Source organism: Pogonomyrmex barbatus, unplaced genomic scaffold (genome assembly GCF_055798465.1).
Source record: "Pogonomyrmex barbatus isolate J1 unplaced genomic scaffold, ASM5579846v1 scaffold4, whole genome shotgun sequence".
Classification (NCBI taxonomy): domain Eukaryota; kingdom Metazoa; phylum Arthropoda; class Insecta; order Hymenoptera; family Formicidae; genus Pogonomyrmex; species Pogonomyrmex barbatus.
The window spans coordinates 5155590-5176550 of record NW_028297138.1 but is presented as its reverse complement, the minus strand read 5'-3'; the positions used below and the strand labels follow the sequence as shown (position 1 = coordinate 5176550).

Here is a 20961-nt window from a genome sequence, read left to right as displayed (position 1 = left end):
ATCTTCCTTTTGCGCTTTATCAAAAAGGAGATCGCCAAAGTACTTCTTTATACAATTTCCATTTCTCACTTACATCGTGCGAGGTGGGAGAATTAAGAATTCTGCTCATATCAAAATCGAGACGTGACAAAGTCGTTCCGGGTGTTTGTACGGAATTTAAATTTTCTCCTTGTATCATCTCTGAATTCTGCCGCATGGAGTTTTCCCTGATGCCTATTTTCGATCGCCGATGTTGTTGGAGACGATGCTGCATTCTTTCGAGATTTTTCGTGGAAATCAAGGCCATCTTCTTTGTCCTTTCCATAATTAGGTTTACTTTCTCTCTCTCTCTCTCTCTCTCTCTCTCTCTCTCTCTCTCTCTCTCTCTCTCTCTTCCTTCAATATGCTTGCATAGTTATCGTCACGTCGAAAGAAAATTTTTTCAGCCCACGTGTTTGTGGATAAGATAAAATCCTCGTATAACTCTAAATTCGTCGTCGTCGTCGTCGTCAGACACTTCTAGTGTGAACCTGTCCGTTCCTGTTTTCCTCCCCCAAATACCGTACGACACGCTGAATCATTCTAACGGTTATTACACTCCGACAAACCTCACGTCTTCAAAATCTATCCACTTGTAACCTGCATTTTCTCCATACAAAAAATGTCAAATAAGTTGAGAAATTTATCTAAATTCACTGACTATGAGGCGCCGAAAAACCTTTTGCCCTAAGAAAAACGTGATTTTTCATATCCCATATATAGCCACCCATAAAATCCCACAAAAAATTGGTTTTCTTCTCTTCGTTCCATCCCGCGTGTCACACAATCACATTCCATTCTCAACAAGTATATTCCTTTTACAGACCCGCTATATTTCTTTCGTCTCGCAGACGCCATTTTATTTTCGGACTCTAAACGGTCCCAGACACTTTCTCCCCCTTCCCCCACTTTTTCGTCTAGCATTTCGACAACCAATGGCACACATGAGGCACTATGGGTAGAACCAATCACGCGCCGGCCAGCTATGGAGCCAGCCAATCAGAACGCTCCCACTAATTACCTAATTATCACCTCCCCCCATCGACCAATCAGAACGCTCCATTTCCACGTGGCTGCCAGTTTTTTACTGTCGGGGGCCACGCCCCTGGCGCCAGTGGAAAGGTGGTGGGGATTTGTTTTGACACGCCATAGTGCCCCACTTACTAATGTTTCTTTCGCCATGGTTGTCGACTGGCTCAGTTTTTCGCGAAGTAATATAATTAAGTGTTGTGCATTATTGATACATATGTATATAATATTTACAATTATATTTTATTTATATTATATTTTGTACATTATAGATCTGTACTGGACTGACAAACAAAGCTAAAAACTTGGCGGTCCAGAACATACTGTGGGAATAGACCAAGCAAAAATTGATCATAGGAAATCGTGGTCGCCTTTTAAAAGGCAAGTGGATTCGGAGGATATAAGCAGGAGTCGGGGAGCATTTTCATAGTGCCAGTAGAAGATCGAACAGAGGAAACACTCCTGGCATGTATCAAACAATGGATCATACCAGGAACAATAATTGTTTCAAATTGCTGGAAGTCCTACAACTATTTAAACAGTGAGGGCTTCCAGCATTTAACAGTTAACCATACTTACAACTGACATCCGTTTGACCACGTCCCAATTGACCACTAGCTACTCACAGCGCTTGAACAGTGGAAAAATTTTAGGCGCCAGCCCGTGTGAATCGAGTATCACCCCCTACAACTTCGTCGATCCATACTGGTAAGAGATAATAAAACGAAATATCAAAAAAATCATTGAAAAGTTTACCAAATTCAATTCAATGTATTGTAAAAATTAGACGACCGTCAGCGGTCATGAAAGAGATTCGGAATATAAACAGCTAACAGAGAGAAGCCGTCGTGGTCATGCAGACTAAGTATCGGATTGGTAGACGAGGGATCCCGAGTTCAAATCCAATCAGTCTCCGTTAATTTTTTCCGAATCTAATAGATATCTTTCAATCTCAGAAGTGGGATTCAGCCCATGTTACCTCAGAGAGGATACAGCCTATGTTACCTGACAGGGAGAATTCAGTCGATTTTGTGTGTGTCGTTTGTGTGTTATTCGAAATGAACCAAGTCGGGGAGTTAAAATACTCCAATGTCGTGTCAATCGTTCAAAAGTGAACGGAAAAAGTCGTGGAGTTAAAATACTCCAATGTCGTGTCGATCGTTCAAAAAGTGAACGAATTCGGGAGCAGAAGCTCCAAGTTTCGGATAAAATTCCGATAGATGAAGACTCGGTACATTCGGGACGAATGTAAAGCCAGAATGGCCGAGCTGTAAGAATTAGACGACCGTCAGCGGTCATGAAAGAGATTCGGAATATAAACAGCTAACAGAGAGGAGCCGTCGTGGTCGTGCAGACTAAGTGTCGGATTGGTAGACGAGGGATCCCGAGTTCAAATCCAGTCGGTCTCCGTTAATTTTTTCCGAATCTAATAGATATCTTTCAGTATGTACAATAAATGTATTAAAATATTCGCGCGCAAATCTCCTTCGCAAATTATACCTTTTCCAACTGTGATCCTTTGATGTTCACATCACGCTCTACTTCGAATTTTGAGATCACGATCCATATGAACATCAAGTATGTCTCGCAATAAATCGTTTGTCCTCTTTGTTCGATCCCAAATAATAAACATGAAGGAGTCTCATCAGTCGTTCGGCAGACAGTGTTATTCAGAAAATATTCGATTTCTTCCAAAACTCGATCCCATTTAGAAGGAGTTAACTTAGTTTGGCTAACATCGGTATGATAGTTCTATTGAGCCATTCTACCTGCTCATTAGCCCTTGGCGTGCTTACGGCCACAAGGACATGTTTAATATTTTCGCCTTCCAAAAATTTCTTGAATACATCGAATGTAAAACAGGCCTCTATCGGAAATCAAACACCTCGACTTGCTGTACGTACGGAAATAATCACGCAAATGCCTTATTAATTCTTCCGCAGTTACCGATTTACAAGGGAAAATCCTAATGAACTTAGTGAACGCGTTGACAATAATGAATCCTTTTCCGGTTTTTTCTAATGGTCCAAGATGATCAATGTGTATTATTACAAAAGATAATTTATCTTTCGGAATATTGTACAAAAATTCCTCGGCCTTACCACTTGGTGATGAAAACTCGATATATTGTAAATAATTGATAATATACTCTTTTACCTTTCTTCGCATATTTGGGAACCAGTAGACCTTCTTGATATTTCCAACAACTTTATCAACACCTACATGCCTCAGATCATCGTGACATGTTTTAATTCGATTCCATCGACTGGGATACATAAAATAATAATTTTTTATTCTTATTCTTTCTATAAGCGAGACCATAATGCGCAGCTCATAATGTTTTATTTCACTTTTTTCAAGCTTATCGCGAATTTTTAAAATTTCTTTGTCTCGATCTTGACAAATAAATAAAGTCCGCTCGAACGTGCTTCCCTCGAGCACCAATACCAATACGCTATGGCAGGGGTCGGCAAGTGAGTACTACTCGCGGGCGCTCAATGCCCGTGGGCAACAGTCAAGCGCGCTGGAGTTAGCGTTAGGCGGCTAGGCGCAAGTGAAGAGATGGGATAGCAGGAACGTCTGTTCGTTGAACGTGCTATTCAAGGAGTAAAAAATATTGTGTTGCACAAATTCAGACTCAAAATTAGCATAAATTAGTAACTATCTATATTTTAAATAAACTATTCTTACAATAATATTAAATAAGCAACTCTTATAACATTTAATTAATATTTGATTCATATTCAGTTTTCCGATATTATATACGATATATCAGGTGTTATCGTTTTGGCATAACTTAAACAAATTTGCATTTAAATGTGAATCTGTTAACTGTTCGCGTAATCGCGATTTATTTAATTTCATAATAAAAAATAATTGTTCACATGAATATGTAGAACCGAACATACTCATTATTTTTGCAGCACGAGCATGTAGAGGAAAACGTTCTTGAGATATATATGAATAAAATTGTACGATGTCAGTAATTATATCAAAACGATTTTTAAGAGCAGTGTCACATTTTAAATCTATTAATTCTATTTGTATATCTGCGGGAACAATATTAATATCAACAGTAAAAGGTGTCATAAAAATAAGTAAGTCTTCTTTTAAAACATGCATTTCTCTAAATCGAATTTCTCTAAATCGACAATCGAATTCATTATGTAATAATTGAAATGAATTTATATATTCTTCATATTGTTTATCTTGAATGTGCATGGCAACAGATAATAAATTTGAAAAATGCAGCAACTGTCGAGATTGAAATTGATCCATAAATTAAGTTTCAGTTTAAAAGATCTAATTTGATCAAACATATGAATTAATTTATCTTTGCCTTGTAGAGAGTAATTTAATGTATTTAAGTGATTAGTGATATCCGAAAGACGAGATTGGCAATTCAGGAAGGCTGTAATAGTTCAGGCACAGACTTATCTTTCATTTCTAAAAATATAATTATTTCTTTGCATAAATGAAAACAATGCTGAAGAGTTTTACCTCGACTAAGTCATCGTGTTTCGCAAAAATAGGAGATATCGGTATAATCTGACTCTAAAGAAGATAAAAATTCGCGAAATTGACGATGATTCAATCCAATAGTTCTAATAAAATTTACAACTTTGATTACAATTTTCATTACTTCGTCATACTTTAAAGATTTTGCACATAATGCCTCTTGGATGATGCAATGGATCAAATGTATTTCTTGTTTTGATTGTGCTAGTTTAAACGTCCTACGAAGCCCATATTGTATCCAATCATTGCTGCAGCACCATCAGTAGCAATTAATGAAGTTAATTTATCCCAAGATAGATTTATGTTTTCTATTGCTTCTTCAACGTTAAACAATATATCTTCTCCAGTCGTAATACCTTTCAGAGATATTATATTTAAAAGTTCTTCAGTAATAGAAAGATTGCTATCTACACCACGAATAAAAATTGCCAATTGTGCAGTGTCAACGATATCAGTACTCTCGTCGAGAGCTAATGAAAAAGCAATAAAATTGTTTGCTTTTAGTACCAATTGTCGCTCGAGATCTTCAGCTAATTTTTCAATACAACGTACTACAGTTCGAGAAGAGAGACTAATTGATTTAAATTTATTAATATCATTAAGATATATTGTTTCTGCGGCAATTTCTAAACATTGTTTGATAAATGGACCAATGCTAAATGGACGTGATTCACGTGCAATAAGATGAGCAATTTTGTAACTGGCATACAATGTAGGTTTAATTAATTTTGATTCTTCTTCTTGTATTAGAATAATATCTTTATTAAATATAATGTACTTGATAAAAAATTTGTTGTGTAAAAACATGTATATATATATATATATATATATATATGTATATATATATATATATATATATATGTATATATATATATATATATATTTATATATATTTATATATATATTTATACATGTTTATATGCGTATATGTTTTTATACGAAAAATTTTTTATCGGGTATAATTAAATATAATGAATTAAATTAAAACTGACTACAGTAACAAATGCATATTTTTATATTATATTAGGTGTACAAAAAAATTCTGAGCTTTAAATTTCATACAACCGAAATAACAATTTAAATTTTATATATCTTCCCGCCCTTTTGCGGTTTTGCGTTGACATTTGGCCTTCTAAAATGCCATACGGTTTGGCGTTTGATGCATAACCTCAAAAATCAGTAGTATTCACGATGGCAATAACAAAAGAGCATATTCGATTTTCCATCCACGCGTTTCATCTGAAGAAAAATGCTGCTGAAGCCACTGCAATGATTTGTGCTGCCTATGGAGAGAACGCTGAAGTCATACTACATGTAAAAGATGATATTAAAAATTTCACCAAGGAGATTTCAGTCTTGAAGATGAACCGCGTGCTGGACGCTCTAAAAGATTGAAACGGACGAATTGCAAGCACTGCTGGATATAAACTCTGCGCAAACTGAAAAGGAGCTTGCAGAACAGCTTGGCGTTACGCAGCTAATCATTTCCGTACGTTTACTTACGATGGGAAAGGTTCAGAAGGAAGGCAGATGGGTTCCGCATGAATTGTTCGAAGACAACAAAAATCGTCGGCGACACTGCGCTCACTTTGCTTTCAAAGTTCCGGAAAAAAGATTTTCTGCACAAAATCATTACAGGCGATGAAAAGTGAATTCTTTATGATAATCCTAAACGTAAAAAATCATGGATTAACCCTGGTCAACCTTCGACATCGACGCCAAAGCCTAATCCACATCAAGAAAGTTTTGCTCTGTATCTAGTGAGATTGGAAAGGTGTGTTGTATTAGGAGTTACAACCGGGTGAAACAATCACGGCAGACTGCTACAATTGATCAATTTGAGCGATGCATTAGAAAAAAAGAGACCATTTACTGGCCAAGGACGTCGTAAAGTGATCTTGCTTCATGACAATGCTCGATCACATGTTGCGAAAGCGACTCAGGACCATATCTTTGCATTAGGCTGGGAACTTCTCCTGCAGGCAGCAGGACTTCACGCGGCGTATAGCCATGGCGCCTTCCGATTACTACCTATTCGGGTCGCTGCAGCATCATTTGGCTGATACACATTTCGTGAGATTTGAAGAGATACGAAAATGCATTGATGACTTTATCGCTTCGAAGCCGGTGAGCTTCTATCGTCAAGGGATTCGCAAGCTATCCGAAAGATGACAAAAGGTCGTTGATGCAAACGGGGAATATTTCGCTGGTTAATATTTTTTTGTTTGTTTTTGAATAAAGATTGAATTTTACAAAAAAAAGCTCAGAACTTTTTTGTACACCTAATAGATACAAAAGCATATTTGCTATTCTTAAAATAAACATTACATTTTTTAAATGTATTTAATGTATTTTTCCAAGTTGAGGAAACGAGGATACATCTATTACAGTCAAAATCAATTGATTTTTTAAAAGAAATTTGTATAAATTTTATAAAACCAGAAATTTTGAAACATTTGTCAAATATAACATTTTGTAAGACAGAAAATCATAAATCTTTAAATGATATTTTTTTAGGATCGGAATGCGAAGAATATCTTCATCAAGATAGAGGATGGATACGCAAACATGGTTGCAACAATTCAAGAGAACTGTTTGCGATTTTACATAACTGCAGTCGAAGAAATTTTCAAAAGATTACCAGTAAGTGATACATTTTTATCAAAATTACAAATTCTTTTACATATAGCTTTATTGAGTACTAGGGAAACATCATTTCATGATCTTTTTTTTATTGCTGCAAGAATAGGTGGTTTTGAAAACGATTTAAAGAAAAAATGGTTTGCCTTAAATTCAGATTTTTCAGTAACAGAGAAACAAGATTTGTTAAAATTAAATTTTGATAATATGTGGAAGGAGATTTTACAAAGACAATATTTAAATAATGAAACCAAATATCCCAATTTAAGAGCCTTCTTGAATTCTATTAGAGCACTCCCAAATTCAAATGCAGCTCCGGAAAGAATATTTTCCCTCTTAACAGATGTTAAAACAAAAAAACGAAACAGATTATCGTAGACTGTAAATACCATTTGTATATTGAAATCAATATTAAAAGCAAGAAACTGCTTTAAACATGAAGCTCAATGAAAAGCATTTATCTTTTATGTCGGCAGATAAATTATGTTACTTCTTCGGTAAAGCAAAAGAAAAGTTTTCACCTACATGCTGCAGACAATATTGCTAGTCCATCTTCGTCTAATATGCAACAATAAAAAAGATAATTGCTTGTGTTTCATCAAATGCATTAAAGCATTAAGTTAAATAAATACTAATAATAATAGTAAATAATAATAATAGCAATAAGTTTAAATAAATAATATACAATATCTATAAAGAACATCTGCACAAGACTTTATCTTGTTTTAATGTGCACATATTACACTTGTTACAAAGATAAATGTGTAAAAAATATAATAAAAAATAAATTTAAAAAATATAAAAAATACAAAAAAATACAAAAATACAAAAAAATATAATAAAATTTTTTATTTTTCTAATTTTTCTATCTTCTATCTTCTTATATCTATTCTTTATTATTTTCTAATTACAGATATAACTCTTTCTAATAACAGATATAATTTCCATTTTTTTTAAATATAACGAACATTGTACGTCAATGTTATTAATATAATGCTTACAACTGTAAGCGCGAAAGCGTAGCCTATATCGTAAAGCGCGATCGTTTCGATAGTCAGAAATCAGAATCGTTGAACGAACAGTTGTGAGAATAAAGAATGAAAGAGTCAGGACTAGATTTGCTAGCCTCGTCTATTACCCGACGGCGACCGAACTTCCGAACTCTCACGGACATACTTTCTTCTTGTGTGCGGCATCCCCACTTCCTGACTCTCTCGTGACTCTCGTCTTGAATCTAGCATCACTGTTAGAGAGATGCGTTCGGAAACGAACGGATTGGAGTGGCGGCGTTCACAATCGCCAGAGAGATGTGACCGGACACGGACGGATTGCCGCGGCGTTAACTGTCACGAGGAGTACGGTCAAAAATTGGTCAGTCTTCCCAGCAGAAAAACTGCCGTGTAGTAGAGCCTGAGACCAGAGCTGGCCTCCAAGGCTCGGAGGGCGTCGCAATCTTAGTCTTTAACAACTCTTAGTCTTTAACAGGCTGGAGGCGACTGAGGCGAAGAACAGTGCTGAGTGCCGCTCTTATATAGCTCCGATGGGGCGTCCCGCCCGCCATTAGATGGTGAGTCGGAGAATCACTTTCTCGAACATGAGTTGATACATACGCTGTTGATACATAGATCTTTTTTGTTAGGCTTCAGATTGTAATTTTACAAGCAGTATTGTTCTTTAAAATAATTCAAAGTGCGGAACTATATCATTTTATCCATACGAGACTGTAAAACTTATATATATATATATATATATATATATATATATATATAATAGGAATTTATATATATATATATATCTAAAAACACAAATTATATGTTGACTGTTTTTATTGAAAATACTAACGGGATTATCGATACATTACAGCCGGCATCTTTGAATTGACTTTACAGATTACAAAATCCTTTTGTGCAATTGAAACATAGCACAAAAAAGAAGTGCGAGGTAGTCGATTTCGATAAAAAATTAAATTCACTTTATTCTAGCAAGCAAGCTTATTGAACGTTTTATCGATCCCATAGATCGTTTGTCTTTATCTTTCCTCTCCAACGCCATCTATTGCAAGATGAGTCAACTATAATTACTGCTCTACTTATCATTTTATATCTCTGCGCCAAGCATATATATACGCGTAAAATCATATACAATCTGTTGAAGTCTCAAATTTTTTTTCTAAGTTCTCAATCATAAATCCAAAAATATAGTATTGTTTATTCATCTAGTCCGAAGTACGAAACGTACTCATTTTGTATATATGAGCTATAAAATTTTTGTATTAAGGAAACGAAAATCTAATGTAACAGCTGTACGAGCTAAAATTACGTGAATTTTTTAATTTTTTTCTTAGTTACTTGTTAAATCGATTATCCCGCATATTCTTTTTGTGCGTATTTTAATTGCCTGAAAGGATTTTGCAATCTATCAAGCCAATAAGAAGTTCTTTAGTGCAATGTGTCGGTAATTCCCGTCACTTTAGGATCCCCTTAACTCGCGATATACATAGTCATCAGGTTCTTTTCACAACAGCGGTACAGATTCTGAACATCCTTCCAGTGTCGATGTATCGTTCTCCGCAGCAATTGACTCATCCGTCGCTTCGCGTATGACAGCCAGAGTTAATACGCCTTCCGTCAGCGTTTTATCCAATTTTTCGTCCAAGATCATCCAAATATTAGGATCTTGTTCATTCAGTCATTTAATTAACTCCGCCTTTGCTCCCTTGGTAGATAAACGTCTCTCGCGAAGAGCATCTTTCAATTCAACGTAAAATCATTACCCTCCAATCTCATGATGATTCAGAACGATAAACAGCAATGTTCAAACGGAACAACAATGGCAAAACAATTACTTGGATATTTTCGCACACAGCAAGATAATATCTCACCTGTAACTCACATAGAATATACTCGTCGCGCCTCGCCCCGAATATCGCGTTCGTCTTCACTTTCGCGCACATAGCGGCGAAACTGCTCTCCCAATACAAATACCGCGAGACTCGAATTCCACTTCTGATAACTGTAGGGAAAAGAAAAAAAATATATATATTTTAGTTGGTTGTTTAAGTGTCTATCTTTCCTATTTTATATTATCCGAGGAGATAAATTCACAAGGTATAGACGTGATTGATATTTTATCATTTATTGCCACAAGTTTACTTTTAAGTAATGTTACGTCCCGAGATGGCTTAGAACTTAATGAATTTGAGGAAAGGAACTCTGGCGAGTTCTACTTTTATGGTGGATACTAAATATGGTTATATCTGGATCAGAATTCGCGAAATTATTTCAATTCAAGATTATTTGGTTCGCAATAAAGATAATTTTCTAAATCAATGTAAACGTAAACAGAAATATCAATAAAGAGTTATGTAAAAATAATATTAACAAAGTGGCAATAATAATAATAATAATAATAATAATAACAATAATAATAATAATAATAATAATAATAATAATGCAGATAGAATAATAACAATAATAATAATATCAATGGAAAATATATCATGAATCATAATGGTGAATGAAACAACATTGTGGTATAGATCTAATTATATGTGGAATAGAAAAACAAATTAGACAATATCAAATAAGAATGAGGCTAGAAAACATAGTATAAGAGCTTCAAAGGTATATCAAAATTATTATTATTATTATATATAAGTGGATAAAAGTATCAATACTGTATATAATTTGACGTAGGTTTAATACTAATAATATATTAATCAATCAATATAAAAAGGAGATGTCAAATAATAACAATAATAATAATAATAATAATAATAATAATATAATGTAAATTAAAAATATAGTATAGTATTTAAATGTTACTATAAAGAGCTACACAAAAAGGTGATATAAATTTAACGTGATATGAATTTAATTTATAAAGAAACCAACCAATTGAATAATAATAATAATAGTAATAATAATAATAATAGAAATGATTATCTTAAGTGGTTCAAAGTAAATGGTTAAAAGTTTAAAATTCTAGCAAATTTTCTTTCCTTTCCTTTTCCTTCCTTAATAGTTAATATAATTTTCGGTCTTAATAGTAATAGTAAAAGATTCGGTGATTTGATTCAGTGGAATGATTCGACGACTACACTCTCTCGAGGTTCGTTAACGACTGCCGCGTCTGCATCCAAGCATCTCTTGGTACCCCCAGGGTAAGGCCCGATGCAAAGGGGAGGAGCAAACAAAGCACTCCTCGACTGAGCATTTTATTTCGTGCTATGATTATTTATGCGAAAATAGAAAAAGATAAAAAGAAAAGAAAGAAAGAAAAATAAATCTAAGACCTAATATTTTTCGGAGATATCATTAATACTTAATAATAAATCTTATTATTGCAAAACGAGAATTCATTTAATTCGTTTTCGTCAGTTAAATTTTCGTTGCGCAACGAAAGACTTTCCGAGCTAGCTCTTCGTTGGAAAGTTTATGTTAGGAATAATTGAGTGCGATAAGCCTCACCTTTAGTATAAACTAAGATCGTCGAACGCTCCTTTGTCTCTTCTACAGTTGCAGCATCGAGAACCGAAGAAGAGGTAATTCAAGAAAAAGAAAATTACGTTATAAAATTATATTTCCAAATTATATATCCAAATATATATCTAAAAAAAATAATAATAAAATAAAATTATATCTTATCGCAAGACGAAAGAAAATGAGTTCTCGCTTTATTATTAATTATCTTAATAATAAAAGTTATATAAAAAAAAGGATATATATATATAAAATGGTAGAACTGTAAAATGATAAAAATTATGTCTTAATATTTAAAATCACGCATGCGTTAACTTAAGGTACCACTCGACTGCATCTATGTCATTTCGGATGAACGTCCGCAAGTTTTAATTTTCTGCGGAATAGTTACGGTACAGTAGATAATTACAGTAACTATCACTATTATTGGTCACTTTATTTGGTTTTTCGATTCTTTGATTATTCGATACGGATAGCTAGGCGAAGACTGACTGTGTCCGCTTGCGAATTTCGCATGCTTATATCCCACTCGCAGAAGTATGCGGATAATTATTGTGTACATCTCCGAGCCAATCACGACGTGACAAATCGATCATTACTTCCTTGAAATCTCACGATCATAACATGATATTTCTCAAAGAATCGACGTCAATACCGAAAATATGCCATATTTAAGTTTCCTTTTATCTATTCCAAAAAGCCTGCTTTACCTTTTTCGCAATCCTTCTTTCTCTATATTTCTTTTCTTCTTGCCTAATTCTATTCTCTTTCTCCTGTATTTCCTTTTGTTGTTGAAGTCTCTCTTGCTGACTGATAGGTTTGCCTTGCCTATGTCCTTCCTTCTTTTCCGACTCTTCTAATGCTTGTTCTAGAAACCTTATTATGAGCTTGGATGGGATGTGTTGTCACACCCACCGTACTCGCCTGACCTTGCGCCGTCAGACTTCATTTGTTTCGCTCTCTTCAAAACTCCTTGCATGATATAACGTTTAATTCAGATAAGACTGTAAATCTTGTCAGCATGATTGTCAGCACCTTGTTCAATTTTTCGCCGATAAAGACAGGTCCTTCTAATAAAACGGGAAATATATTATTGATTGATCTTTGTTCTTTATATAAATAAATGACCTTTGAAAAACATAGAAAAAATGACTTTTCTGACAATCCAATAAAAACTTTTTGTCTCTAGGCTGATTGTCTTTGAAAGTTACAATCAATTGGTTCCTCGATCAATTTGTTAGCCTCTTTATCTCACTTCCTTTTTACCATTCTTTCTAATCTTAGCACCTTCCAGACTAGTTCGATCGAAAAGTAGTAGATCGAAAAAATCATCTATTGTGTCCATGTATATAGGCACTGCACCCTTAAAATAGTTGTCTCTATCATCGATCCCCGCCGAATAGCCTGTTGCTTCGCTATCCTCAATCTTTCTAATCCCGTTATTTGCATCTATAAGATTTAAAAAAGTAAGATAGCCGACTTGAAACTCATTGTGATTTTTCTAGGATTTATCCTTTTCTCCTTTAACACTAAGTAATTTAAAATAATTACTACCTTTCTTTGACGTGCCACTTCGATCTGCTATTTTCAATGTGACTTTGTATCTAGTTCTGAACTGCTCGTCAAATGTGAATTTATTCTTAACTTGATATAAGTCGATCTCACTTATGTGCTTAAGCAATCCGTTATCGTTGATATAAATCTCTTTATCTGTTTTTCGACCTTTATCCGCCATTTTCTTCTGATTATTGTTTAATTCTTTGTTCTTACCTCGTATATCTTGCAACTTGTCTTGTATCATCGTCTTGAATCATCTCCCCTTCCTCTTCTACTTCCATAGTTTGATCTGATAGGTCATTCTCCTTCTCCATGCCTTCTTGACCAATAACGTTCTTATTTTCTGCCCCTCTTTTTTGTTCGTTCAAATCCTTATTCTTTATCTTCTTCTTCTTTTTAATCTATTTTACTCTATTTTTTCCCATTCTGATTTTTCCGCTTGTTTCTCTTATTGTCCATTGTCCATTAATTGATCCAGGACGTCTTTCGTCGCCGGCCTTTTAATGTAGCTGTTCTTCTTATCACTATCTTGGCTCATATTGGTGTACAACCTCTCCTTCAACTTTCTAATCGTGCTTTTAAGCGACGTATTCTTTCTGTAACTCTTGTTAACCTTATCTGTGCGGACCAATAGCTCCCGTCACCGGGGGGACTTACCTGTATCCTGACCTTTTCCTATTTATAATTTTATGTTATTCTCACTTCCTTAAACCTATCTCTACCTCTAGTTCTGAAAAGAACTGTTTAAAAGCACTGATAAAGCACTGGATAAAGCTAAAACGTCTTAATTAAAACCACTCTATTGAAGAACAACCTATCACTCCAACGCCCTCCACTAAAACTCTACTTTAAACATAATAAAGTTAAGGGTGAATTGCCACTGAGCGTGTCACGTCGCATCATCCGTCAATTACAAATTGACCAATCAAAACACTCCATTTTATTGCATCATTTGCCGCGCGACTCCTTGCACGACGCATCGGTTAGATTGCTCGACATTCTACAGACAAAAGGATTCCCAATAAAAAGGAGAAAATGGACTCCAAATCGCGCACGTTTATAATTCTACAAACACAAATCAAAGAAATAACACTTGAATTAAAATAATATATTTGTATATATAAATATATATATATATATATATATATATATATATATATATATATATGCATATATATATGTATTTAGTGTGAAGAACGACGCTATCTTTAAATTTACCTCGCGTCGCGTCATAATGCAATGGATAACGACGCGTGACACACTCACTGGGAATTCACCCTAAGAGTGCTACCATAAGGTCGTTTATGCTAGACCTTATAGATATGGACTAGCAATAGTTTCTGCATAAGAAACAGTGTCCGCGGGAGATTAGACAGGGAGACGTACTTTTTAATACTTCTTTCTCTTAAGATGTCCGGAAATATGTATTGCACAGTTCGAAGCATATGGCGGATTAATATAATAATATGATCGAAAACAATAAATGTTGATGAAGAGTAAAGAATGAAAGACTTTATAGTCAAACATATAAAATGCAATAAAATAAAAAAAATATATATATAAGAAAAGTGAAAAAAACATCAGATAAAATTTTTAGATTAATTTGTGGAAAGAGTTTTAAAATAAACGATATATAATTCTATATCGAAGTTTTTATTTTTTATGATAATTTTGTAAATAATAAAAAAAGAATAAAATAAAAATTACAATATTTAATGAATCATATATGGCATGCTTGCTGCATATTTAAATTTTAGTTTTATATATAGTTTTTAATGTTGTTTTATTTTATATATATGACACACAATACACTCGTTTTTTAAATAATGAAATTATAGAAGAATAATTTTCTTTTTAAAAATGCGAATTTTTGGAAAAATGTGATAATTATAATTATTTTGAACAATAAATGTTTTGAGACTAATAATAAATGGTTTTCTATAAATAGGCGGTTCGTGTTGTTTATACTTATTGCACTTAAGTTTCTTGTTCTTTTTTTTTATTACTTATAAATATATCTATTCTGCTTTAAATATTGAAAATTCTAAGCAACGCGAACCTAATGTTCTAATGTAAAATCTGTTAAAAAAGTGGATAATAGAATGTAAATTTTTTTTAATTTTAAATGAAACAATTAAATAACTTTTTTTCTAAGAATTATTATGTATTAAGAATATGATAATTGAATTGAATTTATTTTAAAGCTCTCAAAATTTATAAAATTTATTTATTTATTTGTAAATAAAAAAATTGCATAAATGCTTCTACAATTATTAAAATATGCTTAATATATGTTATTTTACAATAAGTCCTGCTTCATTATTACTTACGAATGAAAACACTATTTTCTGAATAACTCACTCTGCAAATAACATACTTTCAAATCATTATTTTTTTTTAGAAATATAATATGATATTCCTATCGATATTCCGCAAATATATATCGATATTCTGCAAATAACGTACAAATAACCTCAAACTTTCCTTTAACTTGCATAAATATGCTACCAATAAGAATGCATTAATGTATAGTACCGGTCGTGGGGATTCGAGAGAATATACACACATATATATATATATATATATATATATATATATATATATATATGTGTGTATATTGTAATATATGTGTGTATGTCATTCTATTGTTGACTTGTTGTTCTAAACGTTATTGCGATAAATATCATCACATGCCTCGGTAGTCGAAAGAATAAGATGCCTGCCCGGTAAACAGGAGATCCAGGTTCGATTCCTGGCGAGGTGGTATTTTTTCGCAAAATAATTACGAGTTTTCACGACTGGTTCGTGATCGGGCCCCGCTGTGACGCACACCCTCTCTTCTTATTTGGGTATATATCAAGCATGCGCAAAACGTATTTCCGGACACTTTTAGAAAAAGAGAGACGTTTCTCTCTCCAATCTCCCGCGAACATAATCATATCTGTATTACCAGTCCATACATATAAGATCTATGTTTATGCTTTAAGCACATAGACATATTATATGTCTATGTTTAAGTATAATAAAGTATAATAAAGTTAAGGTTAAGAGTGTTGTCCCCACAGAACATATACCAAGAAAAATGAAAGCTTTGTATATAAGATGGGCAACGAAAAATGAGACACTGCCATCTGGTGGTGGAATGCGAAGTAAAGTAAATTGTAGGGTTTTGTCTCATATATACATGTAATCTTTTCAATATTAAAATTTGAAGTAGATATTAAATAATAATTAGATGATTAAATAGGTATGTAAAATTAATAAAAACAAAAATAAACTATATACAAAATAGACATATTTATTACAAAATAAACTGCACAAATACAATATATTTGCACCAATATTTACATGTATCTAGTCAGCAAAATATTAGCAGAATGTCAGCAAAGTGGCAACAGATTTAATCAGAAAATGTTAGCAGACTGACTTCATCTGAGATCTCATTCTGTTTACATTCTATTGATAGAACCTGTTGACATTCTGTGTCAGCAGACTGGCAGCAGAAATTAGACAGATCCTGCCATCAAATTGTGTCGCGCAGGTCTTGTTCGCTTTCTACTACCAATCTGCTGGCAGAATGTCAACAACTTCTGCCAAGTTTCTGGCAGCAGTTTGCTAACATTGTCGGATATTACAGAATTTGTTAGCAATCTATTAGTTTTCTAGCATCAGAAATTTATAACTGACTTTGCGCATAATCTGTCTTTTCATGTTTGGCTGTCGGGGTACCTATGAATAGAGATACCATGCTTCGTATACTTATCACAATATATGTATCACAATATCACAGAATAATATCGCAGAAATTATCTTAGATACTGTATGTTAACATATTACTTGTTTATGTAGTTAAGTCTCTCATATACATTGGATGTTCCATGTAATTCTATATATGTAAGTAGTGTCCATAGTATATGTTCTAGAAAATACTTTCTGGAAAAATAAAATATAAAAAATTATAACACAAGATTCGTCGATTAGAATATATAAATTTATAAATTTGATTACCTTTTGCTCGTATTTTTGTTCGCTACAAACAGATTTTCCGTGTTCAATAATCGTTGATAGGTGCGTGAGGAATTGTTTACTTCAAGCGGCAATAACTACATACAAGCCGCCTTGAAGTAAACAATTCCTCATGCGCTTATCAACGATGCCGGGCGGAAGTATCTTATCGTGCGCTTACATTTGCTAGTGGACGGAGTTAATATGATGATTTTTAATAATTAATATTTTGATTATTATTGCGAATATCAGAAAATGATATGGGACTTTTATGTTCATCTCGATCCCATCTATTTTTTTACGAGCGGTGACAAAAGTCTCGTGAAACACCGTGTGTGTGTGTGCGCGCGCGCGCGCGTGTGTGCGTGTGTGTGTGTGTGTGTGTGTGTGTGTGTGTGTGTGTGTGCGTTCGTGCGTGCGTGCGTGCGTGCGTGCGTGCGTGCGTGCGTGTGTGTGTGTGTGTGTGTGTGTGTGTATAAAATGCTAATAACTCTCTCTCTCTCTCTCTCTCTCTCTCTCTCTCTCTCTCTCTATATATATATATATATATATATATATATATATATATATACTATACTAAAAACTATATATATGTATATTTTCATATTAATATAAAACAAAATATATATATATGTATAATCTTCAAAAATATTACTATTCTACAACTTTTTTGAAGTTATATTTACATACTGATAATAAATTCAAAGTCATATTCAATTGAAAACTAAAAGAATAAAAAATAAAAAAATGAAAATAATAAAAGATACTAGAAAAACGTATTTATTAAAAAACTAAAAAAATATTTAATATAAACTATAATAATAAAATATTTAATATAAACTATTAGGTATACAAAAAAGTTCTGAGCTTTTTTTGTAGAATTCAATCTTTATTCAAAAACAAACAAAAAAATATTAATCAGCGAAATATTCCCCGTTTGCATCAACGACCTTTTGCCATCTTTCGGGTAGCTTGCAAATTCCTTGACGATAGAAGCTCACCGGCTTCGAAGCGATAAAGTCATCAATGCATTTTCGTATCTCTTCAAATCTCACGAAATGTATATCAGCCAAATGATGCTGCAGCGACCGGAATAGATAGTAATCGGAAGGCACCATGTCTGGGCTATACGCCGCGTGAAGTCCCGCTGCCTGCGGGAGAAGTTCCCAGCCTAACGCAAAGATATGGTCCTGAGTCGCTTTTGCAACATGTGGTCGAGCATTGTCATGAAGCAAAATCACTTTACGACGTCCTTGGCCAGTAAATGGCCTCTTTTCTTCTAATGCATCGCTCAAATTGGTCAATTGTTGTTGGTAGCGGTCTGCCGTGATTGTTTCATCCGGTTGTAACAACTCGTAATACAACACACCTTTCCAATCCCACCAGATACAGAGCAAAACCTTCTTGGCGTGGATATTGTGCTTTGGTGTCGATGTCGAAGGTTGACCAGGATCAATCCATGATTTTCTACGTTTAGGGTTATCATAAAGAATCCACTTTTCATCGCCTGTAATAATTTTGTGCAGAAAATCTTTTTTCCGGAATTTGGAAAGCAAAGTGAGTGCAGTGTCACGCCGACGATATTTGTTGTCTTCGGACAATTCATGCGGAACTTATCTGCCTTCCTTCTGAACCTTTCCCATCGTATGTAAACATATGGAAATGGTTTGCTGCGTAACGCCAAGCTGTTCTGCAAGCTCCTTTTCAGTTTGCGCAGAGTTTATATCCAGCAGTGCTTGCAATTCGTCCGTTTCAATCTTTTGAGGGCGTCCAGCACGCGGTTCATCTTCAAGACTGAAATCTCCTTGGCAAAATTTTTAATACCATCTTTTACATGTAGTACGACTTACAGCGTTCTCTCCATATGCAGCACAAATCATTGCAGTGGCTTCAGCATTTTTCTTCAGATGAAACGCGAAGTGGATGGAAAATCGAATATGCTCTTTTGTTTTTGCCGTGAATACTATTGATTTTTGAGGTTTTGTGCATCAAACGCCAAAAACCGTATGGCATTTTAGAAGGCCAAATGTCAACGCCTTAAAACCGCAAAAGGGCGGGAAGATATATAAAATTTAAATTGTTATTTCGGTTGTATGAAATCTAAAACTCTGAACTTTTTTGTACACCTAATATAATAATAAAATAATAAATTAAAAAAATAAACTAAAAAAGCATATCATATTGCTGCCAAAGCCGAAAGTGAAATAAAAAAATTAACAATGTTGTAAAATCACAGTTTTTTAATAACCTGATTGAAATTTGAAACGTCTATCCTTGTAGAAAAATACTACTGAGCACTACTAGTGCGCAGTAGTATTTTAAGGCACTACTACACTAGTGCACTACTACACTACTATACTACTGCATTACTATGCACTACTACATTACTGCATTATTACGCACTACTGTACTACTCCGCTGTAGTGTAGTGTACTGCAAAAGTATCCAGTAATGTAACTGTAAATGAAACTCAAAACACGGGCTAAACATGTCTACTTTATTGTAACGAACGAAATTTGTAAAAATAAAAAAATATGTTTTTTCAATATACACATACTTATCTGCACTTACTTTTGTAATTTTTAATAATTATTTATACTGAAAAGGAAAAAAAATAACGTAATTATGTCTTGTTTTATTATAATATGTTATATATATATTATACTAAAGCTTATTTATTGTGTACTACATTATATTTGAAAACAACATTTGAGAAATAATTGTTTTTCAAAGATTTTGTATCGAGGAAAAATAATAATTTTGGGTAATAATAATTGTTATATCTGGCATTGAGTAAAACAAGTTTTTTTATAACTTTTACAAGTTTTTTATAACTTTTGAATTGGATAATTTTTGTCCTAATTAAATAAGACCTTAAAGTCAGTTAATACGTACATATCAGAAATACGAATGTGTGCATTATGAGCCATATTCAGAACGTGCTTATAAATATGTTAGCGCATATTTTTGTCGTTCTATCTTTTTTGTCTAATGACTGATGAAGATAGAATGATAAAAACACGTGCTAACATTTTTATAAAAATGAGTTCTGAATATGGGCTTACGTGTATACAAGTATAGAGCTTTCAATAATAATAAAAAATAATACGATTCGACAGATACAAAATATACAGTTGTTTTTGTTTCAATGTCATACATAATTTTTATTTTTTATATGTTTTCATGACGGTTTTTATTAATTTTTTATTCCATAGCTTATTTTTATAATGTATACATATATACATGTATGTATATGTATATATATATATATATATATATATATATATATATATATATATATACAATCAATGTTGAAAAGCCAACACAGATTAGATGTAAAAAAAACATCCGCACATCTATATGAAACATTACAATTATACCCAGGGTATATATATATATATATAATGTGCTGCTGGGTATATATATATATATATATATATATATATCCAGCAGCACATTACATTGAAAAAATGTTGATGAGACGTTGTAATGTTTCATATAGATGTGCGGATGTTTTTTTTACATCTAATCTGTGTTGGCTTTTCAACATTGATTGTAAAATGTTGCTATAACATTGAATATTCATATATGTATGTATATACATAAATATTCATTAAAATTTTTTTTTTTAAATCAGACAAGAAAGGTCGCCAATTTATTAAATTTTTATTGAAATTTTTTTACATCAAAAACAACACGATCTCAATAAACA

General features: G+C 33.2%; 2 long non-coding RNA genes across 2 annotated transcripts in view; one reads left to right on the top strand and one right to left on the bottom strand.

The window, feature by feature from the left end:
• Positions 1-1542, top strand: part of LOC148935747 (uncharacterized) — a 292726-nt gene extending 291184 nt beyond the window's left edge. Inside the window, exon 6 of the long non-coding RNA XR_016140226.1 lies at positions 1320-1542. This is a non-coding gene — a long non-coding RNA (uncharacterized LOC148935747). The remainder of the gene's footprint in view (positions 1-1319) is intronic.
• A 14980-nt stretch (positions 1543-16522) lies between these two features.
• Positions 16523-17736, bottom strand: LOC112552469 (uncharacterized). The gene is made up of 2 exons (XR_016140272.1): positions 17082-17736; positions 16523-16973 (listed from the first exon to the last, which is right to left on the bottom strand). It is a non-coding gene; the product is annotated as an uncharacterized LOC112552469 (long non-coding RNA).
• Positions 17737-20961: the final 3225 nt, after the last annotated feature.